This window comes from Glycine soja, chromosome 7 (genome assembly GCF_004193775.1).
Source record: "Glycine soja cultivar W05 chromosome 7, ASM419377v2, whole genome shotgun sequence".
Taxonomy (NCBI): domain Eukaryota; kingdom Viridiplantae; phylum Streptophyta; class Magnoliopsida; order Fabales; family Fabaceae; genus Glycine; species Glycine soja.
Genome location: NC_041008.1, coordinates 40,223,624 through 40,243,835, shown reverse-complemented (window position 1 = coordinate 40,243,835; position 20,212 = coordinate 40,223,624). Strand labels below are relative to the sequence as shown.

Genomic DNA, 20,212 nt, shown 5'->3' with positions numbered 1-20,212 from the left:
TTAGTTTCTAATTGATCTAAAGATTGAAACTTGTAAAGATACTTTTAATCCCAAATGCCATAATTATAATGATTTAAAAAAATGTAAAAAATATTCTGTGTTAAAACGGGGTTTATGCACTCCTTTCGTGACTTTGTATGCTAGTCAAAGTAATTTATATGTTAGTCAAATAGTTTGTAAATTGCTTTACTATCTTATCGAACATACTCTTTAACATGATTTTATCAACATGATGCTATCCTAATGTATTTTTACAATGTTGTTAATGAGTATTATAAGTAAATTGAAATTAGAATATATTGATAGTATTATTCACACTATTATTTAATTATAGATTAACACTTATATATAATAAGATTGTTAATTTTGTAATAATTATTATAAAATTCTTATTTAGATTCATATTATATACTATTACATATGTGATTTTTAATTTAATTAATAATTTTTTCTAACACTTAATAAAAATGTTACTAAAAACTTTTGATAACATTAAAACATATCACTAAATATGAATAAATGTTATTAATATATTTTCATGACATTTTATTAAATGTTGTATATAATCTAATTAAACATAACATTTGATAAAATATCGCGAAAAATTATTAGTAATATTTATATTCATATTTGATGATATTTTTATATTATCAAAAGTTTTTAGCAACATTTTTATTAAGTATTTGATAAAAAAAAATGTTGTTGAATTTTACATGTGTAGTAGTATCAATTGCCAGTATAATATTTTTACACTAGTTTTACATAAAAATTATTTAAAGTTAAATAAATAAAAACATTATATTAGAAGCTATGTTAATATGCAAAAGCAATTTTTAGAATATGATTTTTTTATCGTATGATATATCCTGATAGGGTGCAAGAGTCCATCTTCTGTGATTTCATTAGATTTTATTAAGACTTTTAAAATTGGATCGATAATTAAACCTATAAAAGTAATGAAGAAGATTTTTATCCTAAAAAATATCAAATACATCAATACATTATATTCCAATACTAACAAATTATTGAATTGAGCGAAATTAGATTTGATCACCTTAAACAAGATCTCATATTTAAATATTGTGAATGAAAATAAATACGATTGAAAGTAAAAATCTCATTAATAGTGATCAAACAATTCTTCAACATAAATTAATCATTAATAATAAAAATTAACTAATATTTCACACCAATGTCATAATAATAAAAATATATTATAATAATCTAATACATTTTAACTAATACGTATCACTTAATTTTTTTATTCTCCTTCATCTCTCTTTCTCATTTTATACCTAACAAATCACATAATTTCATGAATAACATTAAATATATGTTTTTTTTAAGTGGAACATTACTATATTTTTTGATGAATTTGGAACATTAAACATTACTATTCTTTATTATAAGAACTTTTCATTGTTTCAATTGCTTAATTAGTGTTCTTCTAACGCTGCTTCTCTTTACTTGTATAGGCATCAGTGATAGGTCTGATTATAAACATGACATTTCAAGAGTCACTGCACCAGTCATTTATCTTTGCTTCATCACGGTTAACATAAGTTACTTGAAACCCGTTACAATTTGGTTAATATGGATATTTATTCAAATTTATGGAATATACAACAAGCTAAGCAATCATATTATTTGAGGGTATGACAGAGTTTTAACTTTTCATTCGAATTTAGTAAGGCCATAGGGAAAGAAACAAAATACAATTTGTTGTTTTCTTAAATTCCAAATTCCTCCCAACCACGAACAGTCAAAGACATCTTTATCTCAACCTAAAATATGAGGAGGAAGTGTTTTTGAGGCAGAGAATATTTTGGCAGCTAATATGCTAACAGTATACATGGCCCCTTCTTATCAATGAATTAATATTGAACTTGCAAGGCTCAAATGCGTCAAAGTAAGTCTATTAGAAAACTACCAAATGCCAGGTACGTGTACTTGCTCAATAATATATTCACAATTGGTCGATTCAGATATAATACTGTTTGATAGCTGACCAACCGAAAGCTTTGCATGGATTTGATACTTCGAAAGCACGATTGTGTTGATAGTAAGGTAGGTCATATCATACGCATATTCTTATTTTATATGAATCTCTGATGGGTTTGGAGTGTCAATGTGTCATCCCAAAGGGAAAATCCAAAGGGGCACAAGAATGGCATAAGATGATAAGATTACACATCTTTCATTTTCAGATGTATAGTGTGATAACTTAGCCATGAATTAGTGAGATAAAGAGAGAGAAGATACTTAACAATATTAACAGTCTTGTTCAATATACACGCTGTTCAATTTTTGTTTCTGTTCTCTCAAGTAAATCTCCAAATCAGAGGTCCACAATAATAGTTTTTATTTTAATTATTTTATTTATTCCTCTACTATCCTTGACAATACAATTTTTATCGAGTAGGTCAGATTTTATTCACTTTTTTGGACCATCTAATGGGCAAAACATGGAAGTTTGTCTAATGGAAGAAGTTCTGAAACTATAAGAGGGATTCAGAGAGACTGTCTTTAGTGATATGAAAGAAAGTGAGTGAATATCTAGAATTAGTGTCTGTACAGTTTTAATTTCCATTTCTCCAATTTTCACTTATATGGAGTACATGTACAACCTTAGAGATATATGATAATTTGTCTAGTATAGATGACTGCCAAGGTACCTTAGTGGCATAGTGTGTTACTAATATAGAATGTCTAATTTCAATTAAAATGATATGTGGACTCAATTCAACAATCTGAGTGGAACGGCAGCTGGCACTGCTGAGTACTGAAAAAGGTTTCAGACAATTCTTCTTATGTCTCTACCCTAGTTTTAACAGGAAAGTCTGATAAAAAGAGCTTTACCAAATAGGTTACCATAAAAACCATTCAAACGTTTTAATTTTAATTTAAACTGTGGTAAATCTGATGCTCTCAGTCTAGCCATTAGTCAATGCTAATTACAGATCCTAGAGATGAAAAAAATACACAGCTAGGAGTACTAGTAACAATAAATAAATTCATAATCTCACTGTAACATATCAACTTTACAAAAAAGAAAATCATTACTTTTAGCCTATCATACAAGTGCTTGAATGTTAATCAAATCCCCACTACTCACAGAATAGTTAAGTAAATGTTACACTAAAACTTCTGCTTCAGCATTTTTCATGATGACCGGTCATAAAACAGAAACGCTTGTGTACATGAAATAATTGTACTTGTTATTCTGTATAGTGTTCCAACACTTCTTGACTGCAGCTAAAATTTTCAATCAAGAATCTTCTTTATCAGAGACTCAAATTCCACCAGTAACTAGACTATACAGAAATTAGTGGCTATATTTAACATCACAAGATAATTTTATTTTTTAAATAAGAAGATATCAGTAATCCAAACGAGGTCTTAAAATATTGAATAAGTCAATAAAGTAATTCCTAGTCTTCAGTATCTCAGCAGCCTTAGAATCCAAGCACAAATAGAAAACAATTTCTATTGTTCATTGTTATATAAATATAATGTTTAGCAATAATTTTTTTTATCTAATATTTAATAAAAATGTTATTAAAAACTTTTCACCACATTCAAAAATATTATTAATATGTTTTTTAATATTATATTGTTAATGTCTAAAAATATTACAAAAAAGTTTTACCAACATGAATTATAAGTAACATTTGATAAATGTTATAAAAACATATTAATAACATTTATTTATAATTTTGTAATATTTTTAAATATTACTAAAAGTCCATATAATGATATATCTGATTGTGGTTGTTTAATCATCTGAACTTATAAAAGAAAGATTCATAATTTCATCCTGATACCATTTTCTCAGTATAATCATGCTTTCAACCAGCATGGATAAACTTGAGTTCTCTTTGTCTACTTTCCCGAAAATCCATATAATGCAGCTAGTCTAAGGCCAACTTGTCAGTTTCAACTTTCCACTACCAATAGTCGTAGTATTGCATCCAGTGCCGATTTCAATTTATCACTTTTTTTTTAATTATTTGTTTCTGAGATTTTTCAGAATAGCACTTTAACAGCAGCTTTCTAGTGCCAGTTCAATCAATGACCCAGAAGAAGTGAACCTAAAATTTTGTTTTTAGCTACTATATTTGGAATGACAGAAGAGTATGATAGTAGTAATTCTGTAATATTATTCATTTGTATTTCTATGTTTAATCGGTTCTCTTTCTTTCTGTCAGCCATGGCACAATAATGTAAGTTTATAGGTATTTATTCCTCTATTACCATAGAAAGAAGCCAATAGAAGCTACAAATGTACCATCCCTTTCTCAAGAAAGAAAATTGTTAGTCTCTCAGAGTATTAATGGCTATGTTGACATCAAAACTAAGTGAATGAAACATTATTTTAACAAAAATAGTTGATACAAATTAAAATCTAAATATCTAAAGTTGGTCTCATGGATTCAAATGTTCAATTGTTAGTAAATTTTTTTTTAGTCATTTGGTTCATGCATTTGAGGACCGAATGAAGACTGAAAAGTTGAATTAGTGGTTTTATTGACATCAAAACAACGGGAAGAATCATTATTTCAACCAAAACACATGATAAAATAAATATCTAAGTCCCCAAAGTTGCCTTCATGGATTGGAATGTTCAACTGTTAGTAATTTTTTGTTGTTTTTGGTTACTTGGTTCATGTGTTTGAGAGACGAATCAAGACCCGAAAGTTATTGTCATGGCTTTATTGATATGAAAACTATGATAATGAAATATTATTTTAACAAAAATACCTCAGACAAATAAGAATCTAAGTAACAAAATTTGTTTTTATGGATTGAAATCTTCAAGTTTTAGTAATTTTTTCTATGTTTTGCCACTTGGTTCATGCGTTTGAGGGTCAAATGGAGACCCTAAGAGTTGTCTTAATGACTTTATTGACATGAAAAATATGAGAATGAAACATTATTTTAACAAAAACACTTGATACAAATAAGAGTCTAAGTTACAAAAGTTGCCCTCATGGATTGAAATCTTCAAGTTTTAATAATTTTTTTCTATGTTTTGCCACTTGGTTCATGCACTTGTTTTGTCTCACTTACAAGACACAACTATTGAACCCACAAAGCTAATTGTCATTTGTAATGCGATAGTTGTGCTTGGAGGTGCAGGGCATCATACATCCTTGCCTGCAAGCAGTGGAAAATAAGAAAGCTTTGTGAACCACACACGTGTTCAAATCCTTCAATCTCACAAGATCATGTAAAACTAACGTATTTGCTTATCAGTAAAAATATCCATAACTTGATCGAAAACGATCTATCAACTTCAGTGTCAATCTTTGTAGCACACATCAAAAGCATTGAATGATACACGATCACGTACCGCAAAGCATAGTTGGCAAAGCAAAAGGCTATTAAAGACATCTACGACAACTAAGAAAGATTGTATTACAATCTACCGAGATTGTTGCAAGCTATGCAACAATTTCTTCCTATTATGGTGGTGGAGAAGGAAACACTGTCAATGCCACCACAAGGAGGTCAACCAGTAAAGGGTTTCGTCATGTTCCATGATCTTTTTTGGAGTTTCAAACTGTGTATCGATGAATTTCAATATTGCAAGCCCATAGTTCAAGTCGATGGAACATGGTTGTACGGTAAATACATGGGGGCCCTTTTAGTGGCAATTGCACAAGATGAGAACGATAAAATCCTTCTTATAGCCTTTGCTATTGTTAAGAGTGAATTAGCAGAAGCATGGTTATTCTTCCTTCAAAATCTAAAAAGGCATGTCACATGATAAGTGCTATGCATATGTCATTTGTATACTGAAATCTTTTATTGCTTCTTTTGTGTTAAAACAACAGGAACTTAGCTTCTTCTAAGTTTTTATCTAGAAGATGCTAAAGTTAATGATTTTATAGTAATTTTGATTGCATTTTTTATAGAGATATAACAAAGGTATGAAAGAGGATTGAAGAACTGAAGTGTCGCGCTCAATGTGACATCTTGGCTTAGCGCATTAGGAACACTCAACCCAAGAAGTTCGCTTAGCATAAGAAGACAACCTGGAGGCCAACGATAGGGCGCATCTGACGACTTAGCGCACATTCACTTATGTCAGCTGGATTTTGCATGTGCGCTCAGCACGGACGTGTAGACTTAGCACACAGTGGCGGTTCTGATTGGTCATCAAGTGAGAAGATATTTGCAAAAAGTGGTTTTTATATATAAAAGCAACATTCATTCATGGAGCAAGACTTCACTACAAAGCAAGGTAGCAGAAAGAAGAGACACAATGCAGGAACTTCATACCCAATTAGTGCAAGGAAAAACCATTTTCTGGAGCTCTAGCCAATCCGTTTCACTCCATTTTTCTTCCATTTATTTTACTGCACATATCTGTAAGCTTCTCATGATAATAAGAGGCTAAAATCCCACCATTGTTGGGAGCTCTGCAATCTAAACTCTCTTTGATGTAATGATTCTAAACTATTTATTAATATGATTTTGATATTATTATTCATCTATGTGCTCATTCACATGCTTGTGGTCTGATCATCCATTTTCATGTACTGTTTTAGGATATAGATATTGAGAAATGTTTATATGCTAAGAACTTGGGAAGAACATCTAAGTGAGCCATGTCTAGGGATAAAGTGGTCCTGTTTAGTCTGTGTATGCATCTCTGCTCATAATGCAAATCATTTAATATAACTCTTAAGGGATTAGGAGCGGTATTAGGTGATTTAGGCTCTTTCACTTGAGGGATCATGGTTAGAGTGGACAAGTAGATGCGGGTAATAATCATATTTATGTTAAAAGAGAAAAATCCATCACAATTACATCAAGAGTAGTTCTAGAAAGCAGAGCCCTCACAACTCCAAGTGTTTGTCTTCTTAACCTTTCATGTTACTTGCTTTGTAGTTAATTCACATTCATTTATGTTAATACTTATTCAATGAACAAGATTCATTTTGAATCGTGTATATATATATATATATATATATATATATATAACTCTGAGTACAATCATAGTCTCTGTGGATTTGATACTCAGTCTTACCATTTTAGTATTACTTGTATAACTTGGTACACTTGCCAAGGAGTCAACATCACCCCCACAACATGATTAGTGTATGATTTCAAACAGGCGCGAGTCAATCAAAAGTGTCTACTCAAGACGTGATAGTGGGTGGATGACACAAAATTTTATGTATGTGTTATGTATTTGACACATTGCATAGAATAACCCCATCAAAAAATTAATTATAAATATGGATGAGTGTCAAACTTTTTTCTCTTCATATTAAATGTCACTTCATTTTGTATTATTCACAATAATGAAAATGTATGTTTATAACTATTCAACATATGCAAAGACGGGACTTACGTTCAATTACTACTACAACATGTTGAGGGAGGAAGCAGATGCTGACCGAGCAATTAATTGGCTCAGTGAGATTCCGCGAGAAAAATCGACTCTTGCATGAGATGGTGGTCGACGATAGGGGCATATGACCACTAATCTTGCTAAGTCAATTAATTTCATAGTCAAGAAATCAAGAAACCTGCCAATAGGTGTACTAGTAAAATCCACATATGTAAGGTGTAATGCATTGTTCAACGAAAGAGGGAGAGAAGCCACAAGAATGCTTGCATTTGACCAAGTTTATACGAAAGTACTAAGCAAGGTCATCGAAGACGCACTTAAAAAGGCGAACACTCACAATGTTCTTGAGTTTGATCGACGCGACACACAATTCCTAGTCCAAGAGACAATAAATCTGAGAGAGGTTTAGTCCGCTGGAGATTTCATTGTCAGGTTGGATGAAAGGTGGTGTGACTGTCAAAGTCCAGAAATTGCACATGTCTTGTTCTCATGTTGTTGTTGCTTGTAAGTATGCTCATCATGAGTACAAAAACTACATACATCATGTGTATATATTGGAAAGTGTCTCCAACGTATACAGAGGATTGTTTTGAGAATTTTGCAACAAAGCCTATTGGTCACCGTGCCACGAGCCAATGATCTCCCCCGACCCAGAAAAGAAAATAAGTACTAAGGGTCGTCCTGTCTCCACCAGTAACCACACCGAAATGGTTATTCAAGAATTGGGTCAACCAAAGCAATGTTCTGTGTGTCGCATCGCAGGTTATACAAAGAAAAATCATCCTCACCGTGTAGGCTCAAACCAGCATCATTGAATCTATGTCATATTGTTCGTATTTGTAAAATTTTGTTGTATTAATTCAAATTTAAATACTTTACTTCAATTAAATTTGTTTTATATATTTAATCTTCTTTTGATTGTTTGCTACATGCTCTTTTTCTTTTTATTATCATTTACATTTTTTCTCTTATTTTTAATAAGCTAAATGTTTTTATTAAATTGAAAAATGAAAATCAAATAAAATTAATTTTATCATTAACTTAATTTTTTTCTATTTTAAAAAGTGACTTTTAAAATTTTATTTAATGTTACTCTCTTCTCAGTAATCAAAACATTTGATATGTATAAATATCATAAGTGATATCATTTCATAGGAAAAATATTTGGTGAATATTCACAATGTTATTATCAGATATATAGGGAGACAAAAAAAATAAGTATAAAAAATATAACTTTTATAGGATTTATGATATGATAATAAAATAAACGTGTAAAAAATAAAATATCTTAATAAATAGGTAAAAGAATTGTAAGGGTTGAGTTTGATCTATAGATTTTATTTTCAGCTTTGATTTAATCAATTTAAAAATTTAACTTGGTCTATTAATCAATTTAAACATGTATTTTATATTCAAGTTTTTACATAAGTGTAGATAAATTATATTCTTTTAAATTAATATAAATATAAATTAGTAAACTAAACAAATTAAAAAAAAATTAAAAAAACAAAAACACATAATTTTTTAAAAAACAAAGGGTAACAAAAATATTAGAAAACTATTTTTAAAAAATCAAAAAACAAAACTGAAATAAGTAAAAAAAAAAAAAAACACATTCTCAACTATTTTTTTTTAAAAGGATCTTAGGACTTTGGTTCACCAGGAATTAAGGTAGTAAGGTGGATTCAAAAGAAAAAACATTAACAAATTGATTTTTGGAAAATCAATTTCTTAACATAAAAAATGGGAAAAAAAATAAAAGAGAGATGATTTCTCACCTATGCATAGTGATTTGTATCATAAATATAAATAATAGTTGACTTGTATCATCGGATAAATATGTATTTTATTTGTATTGTTGGGATAAAAAGTTCATCATTATCTCCTACAAATAAGCATATGCACTTGAGATACGGAAAAATATTTTTTATCTTCATTTTTTTAACTAGCATCTCTGAGCTAAAAAATACGAGCAATATAATTTGGTGGTTCTTCTATCCACTTACTGACTTACTGTACTCATCTTAGCCTCGTTGGCAAAAAAAATCAGCCATCATATTTGCATAAAACATGGAAAGAACATAAAGTTTCTATGGGTATTAACCGAGTCATAAAGTTTCTAGCTAGGCTTTCCTGTCACGAGCAATATTGCAGTCTCTAATAGTAACTAATAACCATTACAACCCCAATTAATGGGTAAATCAACCTTTTGGTTCCTAAACTTATAAATAGATGACAATTTAGTTTTGAAAAAATAAAAATTTTTGATTTAGTTTTTGAATGTGTAAAAAATACAATAATTTTAACTTATCATTAAATTTATAAGACTATTTTATTATTAAGTTATCATTTTTAAGGAATATTAATATGATATTAAATTGTATTTTTTAAAAATTAATTTAATATTAAATTATAAAATTGAGAGAACAATTTATCATGAAATTATATGTAAGAAGTAAATCAAAATTGTCTTATTCTTATGTAAACTAAATTATCATCGATTATGGTACTACTTTGCTCAGTTGCATGCACAAGTGGAGCGTGAAATGGTGCAACATTAACAAGGAGAGAAGCTAGCACGTGCTACACTATAGAAGCTAAGTTCAGTCACGCCTATCAGTGTAAACAAGTGCTGCATTAACCATCGAATGAAAATAAAAAGAAAAAAGTGCTGCATTAACCATCGAATGAAAATAAAAAGAAAAAAGTGCTGCATTAACCACCCCTCACGCCTAGCCAACACATACAATGCAACCAAACCAGCTCCCATGTTTTGAAACTTCAAACCATTCACAAGATTACTGCGTCAAGCCAATTACCTCAATCCCTTGATCCACAACATTTACCCAAAAAAACACGAAGCCAAGGTGAAAGATATATGGTTAATTCTGTGTGAACAGGAAAAGGTAAAGGAAGAAGAAAAAAAGAAGAACTCACACGTTTAAATTCCTTCTGTTAATATTTTTAACAAAACTATTAATAAACTAACATTTTACGATAGAAAAAAAAAATACACCAAGCCAAGGTCCCTTTGACGTTAAGATACCAACTAGCTCATGGTGTCACTCATAAATTAATTGGTCTGTTAGTTCATGAGCATACTCATAAATTATTTCACTTATTTTAACAAAATTATAAAAAAAAGACAAATATAAATATAAAAAGTCTAAACAACATACTAATTTATAATATCAAACTTAAAGAATAAATAGATAAAAGGGATTTATAGTTATAACTCAAATAAGGGAAAAGTAATTTTAAAAAACAATGGCCTGGCTTAATTAATCCGGGTTGATCAACCTCAACTTGTGAGTTAAGTGGATTACATGGCATTTCAGGATGAGCTTTGGTATTGATTTTAAGTTGGTGGTCAATTGAAAATGAATATATCTAAAATCGATAGTGTAAATATTCCTAGAACATATGTCAATCTGTAAACTAGCTATAGGTTGTATCTGTAAACTATAATATTAAACGCCACTAATGTATAAAATGAAGCTTATTTTTTATAATATTTATACAATATAAAATTGGAATCTATGCACGGGGAAATTCTAGCATGCTGTTATGTTTATTTTAGGTAGGTAGCCTGAAATTTTTGTAGAAATAATGTGAAAATATTTCTAAGGCGTACATAAATGCTATTTTAAGAACTTGTAATTAAAAAAAAAAAAAAAGACGATGATACTAGTTTCCTGTTTTCTTCTTTTAAATCTTTGCCATTATCATTAAAAGTTTTAACAAACCTTTTTTTTTTACTGGCCACAAACTTTATTATATGACGTTGTTACGTAAAAAAAATAATATAAGATGATACATTAAGTGGTTATCCAGTTTCATTGATATTGAGACAAAAATAACATTGGATGGTGGCAACATGCCAGAATCAGACTTCATAAATTCAATAGTTCGTATGGCATAATTATAGAATATAGTAGTACTATATTGCTTCTAATTAAAGTATTATTTGACCAAATTAAACAACGCCAATATATGTCCCATTTAATAAAATTCTAGTCACCGTTTTATTTTTAGTTTAAAAGTTTAGTGAGGAAGAGAATTAAACATTATTGCCAAAAACCATCAATTAATTTAAAAGTGTACAACTACAAGCCTTCCAGTATGCCCCTCTGTCTTATTATAATTATTTTCATAGATTATTTTACATAAATAAAAAACAATAAATATAAACGAAAGATAATATCAATTTTATAAAATTAATCTCATTATTATTAATTTATTTTTTGTGTTTTTATTCCATATTATTAATATTATAAAATATAAATAAAAAATAATTAACATTACAATAAAAAATTAAAATAATAATTATTTTGACAGAAATTAATTTTTTTATACGAAAATTATTATGTGACGGAGAGAATATACTATGTAAAAAGTTTCATTTGTTAACACTGCAGAAACATTAAAAAGAAACTTCAACATTTAATCATCCTATATATCCCTATAACATTATTTTGTCAAAATGCATCACTCAATTAGTATCTTGATAAAGTATAAATATAACAGAATTAACGATAAAACTTGCTTTATTTGTTGGGGTGTATAATGGGGGGGAAAGTATAATAAATGAAGCAGTAGCTAGCTTGTTTTTGTATACATTAATAGTATTCTCATGGCCATGGCCAGAAGAGACGAAGCATTGGCATCACAGAAAATTTCATCTGTCCATTGTTGCAATGGAAACCATTTCTCTTACCGCAGGCAAAGAAATAAATAAGGCTGCCACTTATTCAACACGAAATGAAAGCCCTCTCTCCACCTTGTGTGGGATTCGCCACCATCTTAGCACTCTTCACATCACAATTCAAAAAACTCCTGAAGTTTGGAAAGATGTGCACGCGTTTGGAGCATCATACTTGAACACTATATACCACAAACAAATAAAGTTGATAAAATGAAGGAAATGAGTAAACTGAAATTTGATGTGCTTTGGTGTGAGCAAGGGTGGTTTATATAGTGTAGAGGCCTTAGGTTGACTATGACTAAGGAGGTGGAACATTGAAAAATGAGGTGACTGGGAGTTGCTATTGGCACTACCCATGTGAGTGGTTTTTCGTGTTATTCCAAAATTACTCTTCCCACATAAACACAATTTTGTTATACATTTCTACAATAGAATTGTGTTTTTGTTACATTAAAGGAGGTGGAAAAAAATAACAAAAATATAATTTTATTGTATGTTGTACAATAACAACTTGGGTGGGTGGCATTGCATGAAGGAGAGGAGAAAATCTGAGGGGAAGGGGAGGAGGTGGGGGGTGGCTCGAGAGAGAAGTCAAAGGAGAAGGAAAGGAGTCGTAGGGATATGGGCAAAAGAGGGATTCCACAGGTGTTAGTAATGCCAATAATAGTATTGGGAGTAGGAATAGTAGTTTAGTGGTGCGAATCTGCCAAATTAATTAACCTTTTGGTCCAAATGAATATGGATTGGTAGGAACTACTGTGAATCTCGATTGTATAATTGAACAGTGTGTTAAAATGTTTTCCCAAGCACCAAGGTATGTCCTCCACTTAACATCATTTCGGATATTTTCCTTCAAAGTCAAGTGGATTTGGGGCGATACCCAGTGATTAAAAGGGTTAATCCATAGGATCAAGGGATTTAGGTACCTTAAGTTTAGTTTACATAACGTAATTTTAGACAGTATAATTATAATTTAATGCAACTAAATTCTATAAAACTTTACTAATTGATCAATCAATATTTTCATTTGTAAATAAATTATTTACGGACAAAACTTTATAAGAATTGAATTAACATGTAAATTTTAGAATTTAAATAAATTCACCCAACAGGCAAACAATTTAATTAATTATAATATTGTACTAATTATTTAAATACAATACTACACAACTCAATCACATACAGGCAGCCAATACAAGAATGCAATTGCAGAGAATTTTATATATATGATCTTGTAAAGTACTCTATTTAATCATTACTAAGAAATAGTCATTTTATCTCTTTTTCATTCTTTTCTTTAATTACTCTATCGATTATGAATCACAGAATCACAATTAATTATTTAAGACACGTCTCTTCTATTTAAGACAAATTAAGCTCAACTAAATTAAAATTAAATCACTCAAATACTTACTTATTGGGTTGTAATTTTTTTGAGTTGTTAGAGTTTGAACCAAATACATTTCATTTTATTTATTAATTATTATAATTTTTTTGGGTTAATTAAGTTTGTAGTCACTAAAATTTTGAGAAATTTGATTTTTAGTCCTTGAATTAAAGTTTGATGGGTCAAGATTTCTCAACTTTTTTCGATTAAGATTTTTAATCCCTAAATTTTTATTTGACGGGTCAAGGTTTTTAAATTTTTAGACATTTTAGTTTTTAGTTTCAAAAAAATTAAACATATTCTTTTTATTTAATGAGATTCCAGGAACTAAAAATCAAATTTTAAAAAAATAGGGACAATTTTTTTTTACATATGGGAGTAACATTTTTTTATCCTACACAATCAAATTTAAGTAAAGAGAGGGTGTTAGGGTTATTTTGAAAAAATATAATAATTTCCTTTGCATCCTTTTGGATTTAGTTTTTTTTTTAAAAAAAAAAAACAATTAGATTATTGAATCCATTGAGAACAAGTATAATTTTAATATCTTCAAGATACATAATTTACAATTCTCCACCCGCACAACGCGTATGTTAATATCTAGTTGTAATAAGTCTTATACCTTTACTTAAAAAATGTATATATCTCACCACTGGAGATAATTTTGAATTAAGGGGAGCAATTTGCACATTTCTATACCAAATCTATCAAAATTAGTAATTTCTAATAAATTTTAATTAATTATCGAAATAGTCTTCAAAAGAAAATGTCAGTAAAAATATCGCTAACGTTTTTTTTAACATTTATAAAATGTTTAGCAAGTTAGTACTCTAAAAATTTTCATTAAAAATATTACTATAATAATGTAGATATAATTCAAGCATTTGTAATTCAAATATCAATTATAATTTAACCATGCAACTTAAAATCCAGAATATCCTAAAGAACATCAAATGTTACTAGCTAGGTGTCTTTTTTTTCTTTTTTTTTAATGCAGTACTAGCTAGCTGTGTGAAATAAATAAAGAAAAATACTTAGCTGAAATATTCAAAAAGTTTATATGTTTTGTACAAAGGATATATCATTAAAAAGAATCACACTCAAGCCTAAAGGGTATATTTATCATAATATCATTTATCAAGTCGCCTTTGCAAACGAGACTCTATATATCAGACACAAATTTCAAGTAAGCATGAAGTTAATTTAAGATGCATGTTTAAAATGCCAAAATTTTAGTATTAATTTGGAGAGGTTAATTTCCTAAAAGTTCACTATTTGACTTTTTTTAAGTGATATGACATGATTAAGAAATAAAAAGAGAAAAAAATAAAGTAATGAAGAGGTGAAGGTACGTGCAAGTGCAACTACGTAAATCATTGTTGTTGTTTATTATGCTTATGCAAGTACTCATTAAGTGGAATGATACGCTTTTATGAACCTCTAAACTAATGACGATGGAGATTGAATTGGCTCACCAATATTTTTCTGGAACGGTACCTTCTCCATTGTCTCACAAGCTAGGAGTAGTGGCACCTGATATCCATACCGATGATCCTTTTTTTACCTCATATATGTTGATTTGTTTTAGGTGCATAACCTGAATTGATAATAGGTTATTTAAGCAGCACTAACTATAACGTATGTAAATTTAATAATAAAGTGTTGGTGACTTGACATAGTACCCCATCCATGAGTTAAGAAAATTGCAAATTTCAACGACAAAATGTTAGAGGCTAGAAAGTGGATTAAGGTTTCCTTATTGAGTAGCCTAGCATTTACACGCTTAATTACCTAATGGGGTGTTATTTGAAATTGATCCAATAAACCAAAATGAGCTTGCAGGAGCCAAACATGAGAGAGAAACTCAGGGCCTCTTCTGAGTTGATGGGCATGCATATCTACTCTACATTGAGCACCAGCATAGCTCATAATCTCAATCCACAACTTTTGAACGAACTCCCACGTTGGAAGTCTATCTTCTGCATCAATGAGTTGTTTTGTGACTGCACAAGCACGAAATAGAACAGATGCACTTTGCATCTGAGTCTTCATCATCATCATCTTCTGATGTAGCTGTGTCTTGTTGAAGCAACTTCCTACAAGTTTCAGCTAAACTATCTTGTTGTGGAACAACTTTGATTTGTTCAAAAAATTTCATGGCTTCAACTACTGTGTAACGAAGAGTTATCAGCCCTGCTCCTACTGGCAACATGTGACTTTTCTTAACCAAGATGTAAACATATAATCAGACATCTCTTTGCACTTCTTCCTTGTTGTATCTAATTCAGAAGAACTCGGTTGGTTCTCACAGTAATAATAAAACAGATCTGTAGCTAGGTGATAAGTAATAATGGTTCTGTGAAATTCTATTTCACTTGTGAAAAATTGATCACCTTTCCTCAATAAAAAGATATCTATATCCAGGGACAACGCCTAAAGGATTTGACATCCCAACTTCCTCTGATTTATCCCGCAAGCATGTTAAGATCGTAGATCTTAAATCATTGGAGGTTAAGCAATGGCTAAACACTTGGGAGTTCTTCTAACTAGTTCAATGGGAAGAAATTACCCTTTATCTTAATTTTTTTGTTGCAAAACAAAATGAACAAGTTGGTCTGTCCCAAAGAAATTGGAATCTCTCCACCCTTTATAAATACTGCCAAACAGTCTACACATTCATGGAGCTTACAAAAAGATCCTAGACCCTTAATTGCAAAGTAGTGCGATGTCCATCTAGAGAAGGAAACCGATACAAATGCATGTATTGGAGCTATCATTGCTCCAACCAACAATTATGAATGTGTTATGACACTTAATGACAAATGACGGAAGAGTGAATGTGCTGCGATCAGGTGCCGGAGTGTGTGATGAAGTTTCATTTCTATCATTCTGTGCAGTACTCAGTTTGTGCCACAAATTGGAAGGAGGCTTATGGACTGACAATATTAGTTGCTGGATCAGTAGCTTTGGTCTTCCGCAGGACTATGACCAAATCACACAAGTGAATCTAACATCACACTTTAATCCAAAATTTTAAGGTTCAAATTTATGGATCTTAATTATCCTCACTAATATAATGCTTAACTTTTTCATTCCTATTTAATGTAAGATTTCACCTCACACTTATATTTTAATACTACTTATACTATATTTTTGTAATATCAAAGGAATAAAAACTAGTCATTTGATGCTTACAATGCCTTTAGTTTTGAGAAGTCAAAATGGTTGAAAATGGTCCAATATTTTAAAGTTTTTCCTCATTTTACCACAAAGAAAAGCAGGAGAGGGTACTTCTTTCAGCTTTTAAACATCTCAATCAAGTATGTACTTACATTTCTCTTTTAAAATATTCGAGCTTCACTTTTTAAATTTGATTTTTTTTTTTTTTTACTTCTGCTGAAATTAGAGTAGGATAAACAAGTCTTGGATCAAATCTCAGCAAATGTATTTGCTTTCCCGGGTAATCTTGGACTAAACTTGCATATTTATATATACTAGTTGAATATCTGTAGCCTTGTTACTGAAGATAATTGATAGGATATATTTACACAGACAAACACCCTGTTAAATTAATAAAACACAAAACTCTAATCATAATCTAAAGAAAAATAAGAAAGAACAAAGAAAACTTCCTTAATCAGAATAATAGAGAATCATTAGCTCAATGCATTCTAAGTAAAGACTGTAATTGGGACTTCCCTTCTCAGACAGACCACAGTCTCCCACCTCTAACCCTTTAACTTCTATTTGATGTTGATTGTTGTGATTTTTGAATCATACAAGTTCCCCATAGATGACAAAATTGATGAAAGGCATGGGAGGAACACTGAAATATAAGATTAAGAAGTAATCAACATTGTCTGATTATTTTGTTCTTTCTTAAATCCTTTTTAATGTTATATTTTGACAATTTTCATAGAGATAGTAGACAGGAATTGAGATTAGATTCGTATTTTTGTTATTTCAAATCATCTGAGGAGTGATTGTTAAGTTGGTTCGTGAATATTTATTTAGTATTAATAGGAAGAGCCTAAATCCTTATAAATTTTAGATAGATCCTCATAGAGGAAGTGACTTCAATGTCTTGGTGAACTTAATACTTATTACCTGTCCCAACCTGCTAGTCGTGGCTTAAGGCCTATATGCCCGGGGACTTGCTGGTCAACTGGTGCTATGCTTCAGCAGTGCCATGGATCTACTATATGAAGCACTCTACCATCTTCAGACCCGCCACCACTTCCTCCTAAATTGATATCGGAAAATCAGCTTTACACACATTGACACGCAATCTTTTGGTGTTTTACTTACAATTTTCTAAACCATAATATTTATTATTTGAGTAAATATGCATCTACTAATGCAATTTTGATTCAATGCTCATGTTTTGAAGCATCTCAAGCATGTGATTGAAACGCTGTGAATTTGTCTCTTCTATTTTTTTTTTAATTTCTTTTGGGTAGCCATATCTTGCTTGAATTAATCTATGAACCCTAGTGATCTGGTGCTTGAATTATTTCTAAAGTATTTCACTGTCATTTGTCAACAGACTAATTGATTCACATTGATATGTACCGCCGCATGAGCCAGATAAAAGAGATTCTTTCATTCCATGTCACAGATATATGGTTTACTTTAAATAATTTGCTTGCATTAGCATATTGTAATAGCATGCCATTGTAGTAATACATATGAAGATAGGAGGGAGTAGTGGCACCTAATACCTGTGCATACTTTTAATTTATACTAACAGGGGATAAAACAATCTTTCTTGAACTTCTTCAACGATGATTTATTTTAGGTGCATAACGTGAATTCAGAAAAGATTATTTAAGCACAAACTCTGACGTATGTAAATAAAGTGTTGTCGACTCGACATAGTACCCAAGTCCAAAACATTCTATTAATATGTTACAAATAACAACAACCACTACTATAAAAGTAGCTTATTACGTCAGCAATTCAACGACGGTTTCAAATAAACGTCGTAGAAGCTCAACCGGTTTCAAAGATTATTTATGCCTAGATGGTGGATTAAGGTTTTGCTTTTTCAGTAGCCCAACATTTACACACTCACCTGTGGAGGTGTTATTTTAAATTGGTCCAACAAACCAAAATGAGCTTTGAAGGAGCCAAACATGAGAGAGAAATGAGTCTCTAAGTTTGTGAGCATTCATACCTGCTCTATATTGAGCACTAGCGTAGGTCAGAATATCAACCCACAATTCTTCAATGAACTCCTACATTTCAAATGGTGGTTGGTTGACTTTAATAAGTTGAGATTGTGATTGTTTCCTTATCTTCATGAAAAAGTTAAATCCCCTAACGACTTTTGATATTTATCTTTTCGCATAAATTGCCCGGTAAGCAATTTCAGTTATTTTCCATTAATTTGTATTTCGTCCCTGACTCTAGAAGAATATGATTTTAATTTATTATCTTTTAATTTATTTGCAGTATTTACCTCTCCGCTTCTATCAAATTTCATTATCAAAGGGTGCTTAAATTATTCAATTATGTGATTTTAAAGGTTAAAATGGATTTGCAAATTTAAGCAATCTATGATGTTTCCTTTGATCTCAACTTTAGAATATTTGATTGTGTTTTTTCCCAAGTTTCCTGTAATCAAAGTTCAAGATTAATTTTTTTTTCTTTATATTACTAAGAGTTTTACAACAGGATGCAATAAGTAATCATACAGGTGTTATAAGCCAGTTTTAGTAACAAACTACAAATGCAGTCCACAAAATTGAGTTACATTTAGAGAGCTTTGGATGCAATGAATCTATAATTTTAAAATATTACAAAAGTGCATACAAATATATTGATTGCATTATACTGTGGGTGTAAAATGAAAAAAATATGCATTTGATATTTTATGTATTTTGGGGGTCATTTTTTTATGGTGTTGATAAGAATAGTGATTGGAAAATAAAATTAAAAAAAAATTGATTTGTTGTTGGGAACATGTACATACACAATTGTGTTTTTTGTAGCCTTTTATGCCTTTTGTATAATATAGTATGTTGACTCTGTTCATATTTTAATTTCACTTAATGATATATTATGTTAAATAATTAATTGTGATTACAAAAGAAATATTAAAAAAAATTAATCCGTGCATCACACAACCTAACTAGTTTACTTAAAAAAAGTTAAGTGTCTACAGTGATTCCAGTATTTTATTTAATATCCATTTTTTGTTTTTAAATCAGTGTGGGACTATCATTAATAAATCTTCTAATTCATAGTGAGATGTATATGACCACACTATGATTTTGTGACTATTTCGTATGTGTGTCCGTAAGATTTACTTAAAATTTTGACTTTAGTTGTATTTAATTAGTAATTTTTGACAGTTTATAATAGTAATAAAATTTATAAAATTACTATAAGAAAATAGGAGCTGAAGATGGAACGTGCTGAAGGTCATAGCAGAGACAAATCTAACCAAAATTGACGATATATATATATATATATATATATATATATCCGATATGATAGTGTTAGGGAACCAATAGTGGCTGAACATTGTAAAACAAAAAAATAGACAATTATTTTAGATGTTTTAGTATAAATATGTGAAAAAACATTTGAAAGAACCTCAGACCAATCAATCACTGAAGTTATTTTCGCAGCCAAAAGACAAGAAAGGAAAACCGTAGCAATCTTTAGCCACCGCATATGCCTTTTCAAGAGCTAGCTACTCCTTATTATTAAACATCTTGTAGTTGTATTGCATGCATATTAATTAATTTTC

The 20,212-nt window shown here is 30.0% G+C and overlaps 1 long non-coding RNA gene across 2 annotated transcripts; it reads left to right on the top strand.

The window, feature by feature from the left end:
- The first annotated feature begins 1,868 nt into the window (after window positions 1–1,868).
- LOC114419661 lies at window positions 1,869–6,496 on the top strand. Of its 2 annotated transcripts, none has more exons than XR_003668275.1 (2): window positions 1,869–1,940; window positions 5,921–6,496. It is a non-coding gene; the product is annotated as an uncharacterized LOC114419661 (long non-coding RNA). The 2 variants fall into 2 exon arrangements; XR_003668274.1 differs by having other exon boundaries at window positions 1,876–2,067.
- The last annotated feature ends 13,716 nt before the right edge of the window (window positions 6,497–20,212 follow it).